Below are 12,328 nucleotides of genomic sequence, written 5' to 3'. Positions count from 1 at the left end.
GTGCGCTTCAGGCTGGTGCAACGTCACGCCGGCCTCTGCCGCCGCAGGCCCGCCCCGCACTCCGTACCCCTCCCTCCCCCCGGCCTGAGTGAGCCAGAGCCCCCGAATCAGCTGCTCCTTTAACCCCCTCCTGTCTGAGCGAAGAACAGATGCCCTCAGGCGACCTACACGCAGAGGTGGGGCCAAATCCAAAGCTGAGCCCCCGGGAGCTGTGAGAACAAAGAGAAAGGGAAATCTCTCCCAGCAGCCTCAGGAGCAGCGGATTAAAGCTCCACAATCAACTTGATGTACCCTGCATCTGTGGAATACCTGAATAGACAACGAATCATCCCAAATTAAGGAGGTGGACTTCGAGAGCAAGATTTATGATTTTTCCCCCTTTTCCTCTTTTTGTCAGTATGTATGTGTATGCTTCTGTGTAAGATTTTGTCTATCTAGCCTTGCTTCCACCAGTTGTCCCAGGGTTCTATCCGTCCTTTTTTTTTTAAATTTTATTTTCTTCTTAATAATTATTTTTTATTTTAATAACTTTATTTTATTTTACTTTATCTTCTCTCTTTCTTTCCTTCCTTCCCTCTTTTAGACAACAAATCATCCCAAATTGAGGAGGCAGACTTTGAAAGCAAGATTCATGATTTTTTCCCCTTTTCCTCTTTTTGTGAGTGTGTATGTGTATGCTTCTGTGTGAGATTTTGTCTGTATAGCTTTGCTTCCACCATTTGTGCTAGGGTTCTTTCCGTCCGTTTTATTTGGTTTTTTTGTTTGTTTTTTAAATTTTTTTCTTAATTTTTATTTTAATAACTTTATTATATTTTATCTTACTTTATTATACTTTACTTTATCTTCTTTCTTTCTTTTTTTCCTTCCTTCACTCCTTCCATCCTTCCTTCCTCCCTCCCTCCCACCTTTCTTTCTTTCTTTCTATCTTTCTTTCTTTCTACTTCTACTAATTCTTTCTTTCTACTTTTTCTCCCTTTTATTCTGAGCTGTGTGGATGAAAGGCTCTTGGTGCTACAGCCAGGAGTCAGTGCTGTGCCTCTGAGGTGGGAGAGCCAACTTCAGGACACTGGTCCACAAAAGACCTCCCAGCTCCACGTAATATCATACAGCGAAAATCTCCCAGAGATCTCCATCTTAACACCAGCAGCCAGCTTCACACAATGACCAGCAAGCTACAGTGCTGGACACCCTATGCCAAACAACTAGCAAGACAGGAACACAACACCACCCATTAGCAGAGAGGCTGCCTAAAATCATAATAAGTCTACAGACACCCCAAAACACACCACCAGATGTGGACCTGCCCACCAGAAAGACAAGATTCGGCCTCATCCACCAGAACACAGGCACTAGTCCCCTCCACCAGGAAGCCTACACAACCCACTGAACCAACCTTAGCCACTGGGGACAGACACCAAAAACAATGGGAACTACGAACTTGCAGCCTGCAAAAGAGACCCCAAACACAGTAAGATAACCAAAATGAGAAGACAGAAAAACACACAGCAGATGAAGGAGCAAGGTAAAAACCCACAAGACCTAACACATGAAGAGGAAATAGGCAGTCTACCTGAAAAAGAATTCAGAATAATGATAATAAAGATGATCCAAAATCTTGGAAACAGAATAGACAAAATGCAAGAAACAGTTAACAAGGACCTAGAAGAACTAAAGAGGAAACAAGCAATGATGAACAACACAATAAAAGAAATGAAAAATACTCTAGAAGGGATCAATAGCAGAATAACTGAGGCAGAAGAACGGATAAGTTACCTGGAAGATAAAATAGTGGAAATAACTACTGCAGAGCAGAATAAAGAAAAAAGAATGAAAAGAACTGAGGACAGTCACAGAGACCTCTGGGACAACATTAAATGCACCAACATTCGAATTATAGGGGTTCCAGAAGAAGAAGAGAAAAAGAAAGGGACTGAAAAACTATTTGAACAGATTATAGTTGAAAACTTCCCTAATATGGGAAAGGAAATAGTTAATCAAGTCCAGGAAGCACAGAGAGTCCCATACAGGATAAATCCAAGGAGAAATATGCCAAGACACATATTAATCAAACTGTCAAAAATTAAATACAAAGAAAACATTAAAAGCAGCAAGGGAAAAACAACAAATAACACAGAAGGGAATCCCCATAAGGTTAACAGCTGATCTTTCAGCAGAAACTCTGCAAGCCAGAAGGGAGTGGCAGGACATATTTAAAGTGATGAAGGAGAACAATCTGCAACCAAGATTACTCTACCCAGCAAGGATCTCATTCAGATTTGATGGAGAAATTAAAACCTTTACAGACAAGCAAAAGCTGAGAGAGTTCAGCACCACCAAACCAGCTTTACAACAAATGCTAAAGGATCTTCTCTAGGCAAGAAACACAAGAGAAGGAAAAGACCTACAATAATGAACCAAAAACAATTAAGAAAATGGGAATAGGAACATACATATCGATAATTACCTTAAATGTAAATGGACTAAATGCTCCCACCAAAAGACACAGATTGGCTGAATGGATACAACAACAAGACGCATATATATGCTGTCTACAAGAGACCCACTTCAGACATAGAGACACATACAGACTGAAAGTGAGTGGATGGATAAAGATATTCCATGCAAATGGAAACCAAAAGAAAGCTGGAGTAGCAATTCTCATATCAGACAAAATAGACTTTAAAATAAAGACTATTAGAAGAGACAAAGAAGGACACTACATAATGATCAAGGGATCGATCCAAGAAGAAGATATAACAATTGTATATATGTATGCACCCAACATAGGAGCATCTCAATACATAAGGCAAATACCAACAGCCATAAAAGAGGAAATCGACTGTAACACACTCATAGTAGGGGACTTTAACACCCCACTTTCACCAATGGACAGATCATCCAAAATGAAAATAAATAAGGAAACACAAGCTTTAAATGATACATTAAACAAGATGGACTTAATTGACATTTATAGGACATTCCATCCAAAAACAACAGAATACACATTTTTCTCAAGTGCTCATGGAACATTCTCCAGGATAGATAATATCTTGGGTCACAAATCAAGGCTTGGTAAATTTAAGAAAATTGAAATTGTATGAAGTATCTTTTCTGCCCACAACGCTATGAGACTAGATATCAATTACAGGAAAAGATCTGTAGAAAATACAAACACATGGAGGCTAAACAATACACTACTTAATAACGAAGTGATCACTAAAGAAATCAAAGAGGAAATCAAAAAATACCTAGAAACAAATGACAATGGAGACATGACGACCCAAAACCTATGGGATGCAGCAAAAGCAGTTCTGAGAGGGAAGTTTATAGCAATACAATCCTACCTTAAGAAACAGGAAACATGTTGAATAAACAACCTAACCTTGCACCTAAAGCAATTAGAGAAAGAAGAACAAAAAAACCCCACGTTTAGCAGAAGGAGAGAAATAATAAAGATCAGATTAGAAATAAATGAAAAAGAAATGAAGGAAATGATAGCAAAGAACAATAAAACTAAAAGCTGGTTCTTTGAGAAGATAAATAAAATTGATAAACCGTTAGCCAGCCTCATCAAGAAAAAAAGGGAGAAGACTCAAATCAATAGAATTAGAAATGAAAAAGGAGAAGTAACAACTGACACTGCAGAAATACAAAAGATCATGAGAGATTAATACAAGCAACTCTATGCCAATAAAATGGACAACCTGGAAGAAATGGATAAATTCTTAGAAATGCACAATCTGCCAAGACTGAATCAGGAAGAAACAGAAAATATGAACAGACCAATCACAAGCACTGAAATTGAAACTGTGATTAAAAGTCTTCCAACAAACAAAAGCCCAGGACCAGATGGCTTCACAGGCGAATTCTATCAAACATTTAGAGAAGAGCTAACACCTATCCTTCTCAAACTCTTCCAAAATATAGCAGAGGAAGGAACATTCCCAAACTCATTCTACGAGGCCACCATCACCTTGATACCAAAACCAGACAAGGATGTCACAAAGAAAGAAAATTACAGGCCAATATCAGTGATGAACATACTTGCAAAAGTCCTCAACAAAATACTAGCAAACAGAATCCAACAGCACATTAAAAGGATCATACACCATGATCAAGTGGGGTTTATTCCAGGAATGCAAGGATTCTTCAATATATGCAAATCAATCAATGTGATAAACCATATTAACAAATTGAAGGAGAAAAACCATATGATCATCTCAATAGATGCAGAGAAAACTTTTGACAAAATGCAACACCCATTTATGATAAAAAGCCTGCAGAAAGTAGGCATAGAGGGAACTTTCCTCAACATAATAAAGGCCATATATGACAAACCCACAGCCAACATCATCCTCAATGGTGAAAAACTGAAAGCATTTCCACTAAGATCAGGAACAAGACAAGGTTACCCACTCTCACCACTCTTATTCAACATAGTTTTGGACGTTTTAGCCACAGCAATCAGAGAAGAAAAGGAAATAAAAGGAATCCAAATCGGAAAAGAAGAAGTAAAGCTGTCACTGTTTGCAGATGACATGATACTATACATAGGGAACCCAAAAGATGCTGCCAGAAAACTACTAGAGCTAATCAATGAATTTGGTAAAGTTGCAGGATACAAAATTAATGCACAGAAATCTCTGGCATTCCTATACACTAATGATGAAAAATCTGAAAGTGAAATCAAGAAAACACTCCCATTTACCACTGCAACAAAAAGAATAAAATATCTAGGAATAAACCTACCTAAGGAGACAAAAGACCTGTATGCAGAAAATTATAAGACACTGATGAAAGAAATTAAAGATGATACAAATAGATGGAGAGATATACCATGTTCTTGGATTGGAAGAATCAACAGTGTGAAAATGACTCTACTACCCAAAGCAATCTACAGATTCAATGCAATCCCTATCAAACTATCACTGGCATTTTTCACAGAAGTAGAACAAAAAATTTCACAATTTGTATAGAAACACAAAAGACCCCGAATAGCCAAAGCAATGTTGAGAACGAAGAACGGAGCTGGAGGAATCAGGCTCCCTGACTTCAGACTATACTACAAAGCTACAGTAATCAAGACAGTATGGTACTGGCACAAAAACAGAAATATAGATCAATGGAACAGGATAGAAAGCCCAGAGATAAACCCCTGCACATACGGTCACCTTATCTTTGATAAAGGAGGCAGGAATGTACAGTGGAGAAAGGACAGCCTCTTCAATAAGTGGTGCTGGGAAAACTGGACAGGTACATGTAAAAGTATGAGATTAGATCACTCCCTAACACCATACACAAAAATAAGATGAAAATGGAATAAAGACCTAAATTAAGGCCAGATACTATCAAACTCTTAGAGGAAAACATAGGCAGAACACTCTATGACATAAATCACAGCAAGATCCTTTTTGACCCACCTCCTAGAGAAATGGAAAGAAAAACAAAAAACAAATGGGACCTAATGAAACTTCAAAGCTTTTGCACAGCAAAGGAAACCATAAACAAGACCAAAAGACAACCCTCAGAATGTGAGAAAATATTTGCAAATGAAGCAACTGACAAAGGCTTAATCTCCAAAATTTATAAGCAGCTCATGCAGCTCAATAACAAAAAAGCAAACAACCCAATCCAAAAATGGGCAGAAGACCTAAATAGACATTTCTCCAAAGAAGATATACAGACTGCCAACAAACACATGAAAGAATGCTCAACATCATTAATCCTTAGAGAAATGCAAATCAAAACTACAATGAGATATCATCTCACACCAGTCAGAATGGCCATCATCAAAATATCTAGAAACAATAGATGCTGGAGAGGGTGTGGAGAAAAGGGAACCCTCTTGCACTGCTGGTGGGAATGTGAATTGGTACAACCACTATGGAGAACAGTATAGAGGTTCCTTAAAAAACTACAAATAGAACTACCATATGACCCAGCAATCCCACTGCTGGGCATATACCCTGAGAAAACCAAAATTCAAAAAGAGTCATGTACCAAAATGTTAATTGCAGCTCTATTTACAATAGCCCGGAGATGGAAACAACCGAAGTGTCCATCATCGGATAAATAGATAAAGAAGATGTGGCAGATATGTACAATGGAATATTATTCAGCCATAAAAAGAAATGAAATTGAGCTATTTGTAATAAGGTGAATAGACCTAGAGCCTGTCATACAGAGTGAAGTAAGTCAGAAAGAGAAAGACAAATACCGTATGCTAACACATATATATGGAATTTAAGGGAAAAAAATGTCATGAAGAACCTAGGGGTAAGACAGTAATAAAGACACAGACCTACTAGAGAATGGACTTGAGGATATGGGGAGGGGGAAGGGGAAGTAGTGACAAAGCAAGAGACAGGCATGGACATATATACACTACCAAACGTATGGTAGATAGCTAGTGGGAAGAAGCCGCATAGCACAGGTGGATCAGCTCGGTGCTTTGTGACCGCCTGGAGGGGTGGGATAGGGAGGGTGGTAGGGAGGGAGACACAAGAGGGACGAGATATGGGGACATATGTATAACTGATTCACTTTGTTATAAAGCAGAAACTAACACACTATTGTAAAGCAATTATACTCCAATAAAGATGTAAAAAAAAACTGTAAATAAAAAAAATAAAGAAAAAAGAATAAGACTTTCCACAATAGCAAAAAAATGATGGCTATTGACAGGTACAGAAAAACAATATCACAGTTCGCATGTCTGAGGTGTGACTGAACTTCAAACCCACTACAGGTCTTGGTTTTGAGCAACGATGAGAGCAAAGCAGAGGAAATCTCTATTCCTTATGGAGCTTATAGTCCAGTGGGAAAGCAGTCATGAAACAGGCAACCCCACTATAATTATGGGACAGCAGCTGTGCTTGGTGCCATGAAGTCCGCGTACAGGGAGGAAAGAGAGGAAGCCCCCTGTCCCAAATCATCAGTCCTGCCTACCCACTGTGATGTCGGAAATGCAACATTTAGAAATGAATTCTGTTCGTTAATCACTGCTTTTCTCTCTCAATCCTCTTCAAAGTGCAAAGACCTGTGGGAGGGGTTATTCATGAAGTTGCTAACCTTTCCATTTTGAGACTTTAATAGCTCTTATTCTATTTAAAGATCAAAAAGCAGGAAAGCTCCCAAATGCTACTGGGGAGAGCAGGGAGGAGCATCAAGCAGGAACACGCAGGGTTGGAGGTTCCCACAACAGACCTGTTTGGCAATATTGCCCAGGGTTGCTTCGCCCTGGACAATGGCATTTGGATCTTAGCAGAAGTATAAAGTGATCCTGTGGGTAGGATCTGATGCCTTATAAACTAGGGTAGTGTAGAGAGCACCTAGCTGTCATGATAGCTCTGACCCCTGGAAAGAAGTTGGGCTCTTTTCTCAACTCAAGGGACCTCAGCTTTCATCTTAGTGCCCAGTGGGAAGCAGGACCCTTTTCCCAATGAGGACAGAAGACCTAGTTAGCCAGAAACCCCTCCCACTTCCAAGAAGGAGCATGGCGTTGTGGTTAAATCCATTGCTCTGAAGTCCAACAAAACTCAAACTCAGCCACTTACCAAATGAGGGACTTTGGGCAAGTTACTTGACCGCTCTGAACGTTCAGTTTCTCATCTACAAAATGGGACTGATAAACATAGCTATCTCATGGGTCATTGTGAGATCACATGAGATACTGTATGCAACACACTTTCCACAGTTACCTGTTATTTACCAGAGAGACAGTGGTGTGAAGCCACTCACAGCCACCCGGGGAGGGTGAAGTTATCTGGACCAATGCTGCCCAGCATCAGGAACACCTGGGTGCTTGTTAGACCCAGGCCCCACCCCAGGCCTGTGGGATCAGAATCTCTGGGAATCTGTGTTTTAGCAAACTTTCCAAGTGACTTTTACACACGCTTAGTTTTGAGAAGCCCAGCACCGTAATCACAGATAGACCTGAAGTCAGAGGCAGAGTGTCTTAGGCAAGTCCTTCCTTCTCCAGATGCAGTGATACCTGTCTGAGATATCTTATAAGATTGATGAGAACATTCTATAATATGCCCAAAAGGGCTTTGCAATGTATCAAACAACATGGAAGTGGACGAGAGCATGATTATTCCCTGCATTTGTAACAGGACCCTTTAAAAGGAAGACAGCCAAGTTCTTGGCTTTCCTTCCTGGCTCTTGACAAAACCTCCTACTGCTCTCGGAGGACTCAAGAATGTTGACCCAGAATTCCCTGCGTGTTCTCTTGGAAAAGCAAGCTACTTCTGACAGCTAAAACTGTACACAGTGTATCATAAAATCCCTGCAGCTCAGACCTGACAATTATTCCCTCTGTTTCCTGACCTGCACAGACTGCCCAGCACGGCGGGGCTCTCTGTGTCTCAGGAGCTTTCCGCGGATGGAGCACAGCTTTCAGGGGCCCCAGGATGTGAATCAAGACCAGTGAATGGGTAGAAGCGACAGAGTCAGGTTTCATGCCCAAATAAGGAAGAACTTTGCAACCATCAGAAAGTAGCATGAACTTCCCTGGGAGGTGGAGGGTGAGATCCCCGACCCAGGAGATGGGCATTCACAGACATGAAACTATTTTATGATTTCCCGTCCTACTCCACTCTCCTACTTTCAGTGTGCTCTGCCTGACATCTGAGGGGCCTCCTTCTAAGGATTTACCTTTCTTTCATTTAGTTGATATTTACTCATCACCTGCCACGTGTCAGGCACTGTCCTAGACATCAGCATGAAGGATCCTGCCCTCATGGAGCTTCTGGCCTAATGGGCAGTTTCGACTGGGTGAGCAGGGGAAGGCCTCTCTGCACAGGTGGTGTTTTCGACTGAAATCTACAACACAGGAAGGAGCCAGCCATGGGACAACCATTTGGACAAGTATTTCAGGCCAAGGGGACAACTGATGGTGAGGCAGGGCCTGTGCAGGAACCTGCAACACAGTGAGTTGGGGTGAGTGACAAGAGGAAGGGAAGGAGAAAAAGTCAGGAAGGGATCAGATGCAGTGGGGAAGGCTTTGTGAGCCAGTGTAACAGGTGAGGATTTTTTTTTCCTTTCTTTCTTCTTTGCAGCACTTAAACAGGCCTGCTCATTGCCAGACTCATCAAAAGTTTCTTTGTCAAGCACCTACTTCCCGCTATAAGCCTCGGGGAGCCAGGTCCTGTCCTCCCATCCAGCTGCTGCTTCCTCTAAACATTCTCAAGTCTGGCCCTCACTTTCAGCATCTCTGAAGGTCTCATATTTGAGAGATGATTGCTTACCTTCTGAGCCACTAGCTGGTTACAAAACCAAAGTCCTTTTTTTTTTCTGTCTTTTCCGTGTGATGAAACACAGATGTGTATTGGATATGGGTCTAAACACAACTGGGGAACAGCAAACCCTATCTATGTGGGGCACCAACATAGCACAGTGGCTAAGGCACAGGGCCTAGAGCCCGAATGCCTGGCTTTCAATGCAGGTTCCTTCTTACTTACCAGCCGTGTGACCTTGGGCAAGCCACTTAGCTCTCAGAGCCTCAGTTTTGCTGTATGTAAAATGAGGAAAGTGACAGTCCCTGCTTCATGGGATGGTGAGTACACACTGATATTTTACGAGTATAGAACTTAGAACAGAGGCTGACACTTAGTCAGTGCTTAATAAGTACAAAACCTTATTTGGCCCAAACTTTGGCTCTTTGTGAGTTTTAACGTTTGTTCAACACTGGACAAATATTTGTTGAGTATCTGCTATGTAATAGGCACTCTGCTAGGCATGCTTTCAGAAAGAGCTTTGGGCTGGAAGTCAGAAGACCTGAGTTCTGGTCTCAGTTTTCCTAAGAGCTGATCAACCTCCCCATCTCTTGTCCTCAGGCTTCTTCTCCTTTAAAGGTGGACCCTGGGGACACCTGACTTGCAAGGGCCCCCTGGTCCTGGCCTGCCTAGATGACCACCCTCGTGAGAACCAAGCCCACAGTCCTCCCCAAGCAGGGCCAACCCCTCCAGCCATTCACCTCCACCAGGTCCCCGTGCGCGAGCACACGCCCTGGAGAGAAGTGGGCCTGATCACTGTCTCGTGCTCGCCATAAAATATTGATTGGGGAATTTAAAATTTCGAAATGATTTAGGAGCCCCAGACGAGGACATAATGTGCTGTGCCCAGCTGGGTTATGAGCCATCTATCTCCTGTCAGCAAGCAGCAAGCAACTGACAGAATCAATACAGATGCGTCTGAAGACAGACTTAACTCATTTCCTTCCTCACCCACCCCTTCCCCGGGCTATGGCTGGAGTGGGTCAGCCCTCGAGGTCGGCACCAAAGCTGGGGCCTGGACGCCCATCTGCCCAGGTGCTGCCTGTTTTCACTCCCTCCATTGGCTGAGGCTGGTACTTTTGCTAATGCGTCAGAAAAATTAAGGAATCTAACAGGACTGTATCATACCTCCTTGAATGTAAAATATCTTGTACCTGCTTTATGAAACGTAGTAGTGACTGTGCTTTATCAGATCTGTTTATAATGATGTTATTCTGGAAGGTTTTCTTTCCATATGATGATTGAGAAGCTAATAAAAAAAATGGTACCAGGTACCCTACCAGTAACGGAACTTTGCTGTTTTCTGACGTTTTGTTTTTTACCTTTTTTTCTTTTAATGGAGTGCGCTGGATGTCTCTCTAATTTTGTTCAGATGCCTGCAGAACCTGGAAAAGCTGTTACTGCTCTTGATGCATGACATACTCTGCTATTGGTCCTTTTATATAAATAAATAAATACACATATACACATATATGTAATTTGAATCTTTGGAAATTTTAGCTGTGCTGTCAACTTTGGAAAATTATTCCAGTTGTACCGTGTTGCGTTGGCATTGTGCAGAAATTAACAGCCATATTGGTTTAGAAATGTTAAACATTTTTTTCCATTTGTACTGGGGTAAGGCACTGTATTAAATATGAAAGGTCTTATCTACATGGGTTTGATTACAGAAACTAATAAGGTATTCTCTAAATTAAAAAGAAAAATTAAGGAATCTAGAACTTCCACTCTTCTTTCCCTCTCTAATGGTCTAAATAGTGCCTTCTGGCCTGTGTCCTGAAAGGAAAATCATAATAGTAGCTTCCTTATATTTAGCTCCAAGAATCTTATAAGAATCATCATTACTTAACTTCTCAGAGCCTCAGTTTCCTTATCTGTGAAACGAAGGGGGTAATGATACCTTCCTCACAGAGTTACATCAGATTAAAGCAGATGCATTGTGAATATACTTAATGCCACTGACCTGCACACTTAAAAATGGCTAAAAGGGCAAATTTCATGTTATGTGTGTTTTAAAATAACAAGCTTAAAGCAGACAAATGACATTGCCAGCACATAAAAGGCTCCCCATAAATGGCACCTGCTGAGAAGACTGGGATGCAGAGAGTAACAAGTGGCATATCGGAGGTAAGGAGTTTCAAAGCAACAGAGCTGGTATTTGAACCCAGGTCTGCCCAATGCTGAAACGGGAGCCCTGTCCTCCAAGCTACACTGTGTCACAGAAGAACAGGTGCGCTGCAGGGAGGTCTTATTCATCTGTGTTTGCCAGGTCCACCCACTGCCTGACCAGCATCCTAGGTGTCAGGCTTGCATTGCTCAGTGAGGTTAATAAATGTGTCACTCCCAGGGAATGGCTTTGTTCCTTCCTGCCTCACACAGGGTTCTATGCACCGGAAGCATTTATTAAACTCGTTGAGAGGCTTGAATCGGAATGTAATCTTTCTAGCTAAACAATGGTGTGTGCAGCAGCCCAACAGAATTACTTGTTTAATCTTATCCTTGCACGCCTACTCAGCCTGAGGCAACTGGCTAACCCCAGGAGCAGCGTGACATCTCAAGATTTAGGATGCTGAGGAGTGGATCTATAAAGGACTTACTTACTATATCAAGAAAAAGCCCATCTGGAGGTCTTTTTTAACTCAGGATATTTTTTTCATGATAAATTTATCTTCCTAAAGGCATACGTACCAAATCCACTTTTACCCAAGGCTGTGTTGAGCCCCTTCACAGTAGAAGCTATAGACCTATTCTCTGGTTTCCCACTCCAAGCTTAATATTTTAGCATGGTCTTTGCTTGATTATAACCTATCTTTCATTCAAACCCCTCCTGCAGTCTGTCATTTCTTTGAGTACCTGGTACATGCCAGGCAATGGGGCCTATTTGGAGAGATAACTAAGACAGAGTCTTTGCCCTCAGAGGAATCACAGTCTAGCAGAAGAGACAAACAGGAACACAGAAGAGGACAATACAGCGATTCAGGGGCCCCAGTGCATGGAACGGTTCATTCTCCTGGAGGGACAGGCGCAACACAGGCTGTGAGGCACTTTTGCAT

Source organism: Orcinus orca, chromosome 1 (genome assembly GCF_937001465.1).
Source record: "Orcinus orca chromosome 1, mOrcOrc1.1, whole genome shotgun sequence".
In the NCBI taxonomy this organism is placed as follows: Eukaryota; Metazoa; Chordata; class Mammalia; order Artiodactyla; family Delphinidae; genus Orcinus; species Orcinus orca.
The sequence above is the reverse complement of the archived record's forward strand: the minus strand, read 5'-3'. Positions refer to the sequence as shown.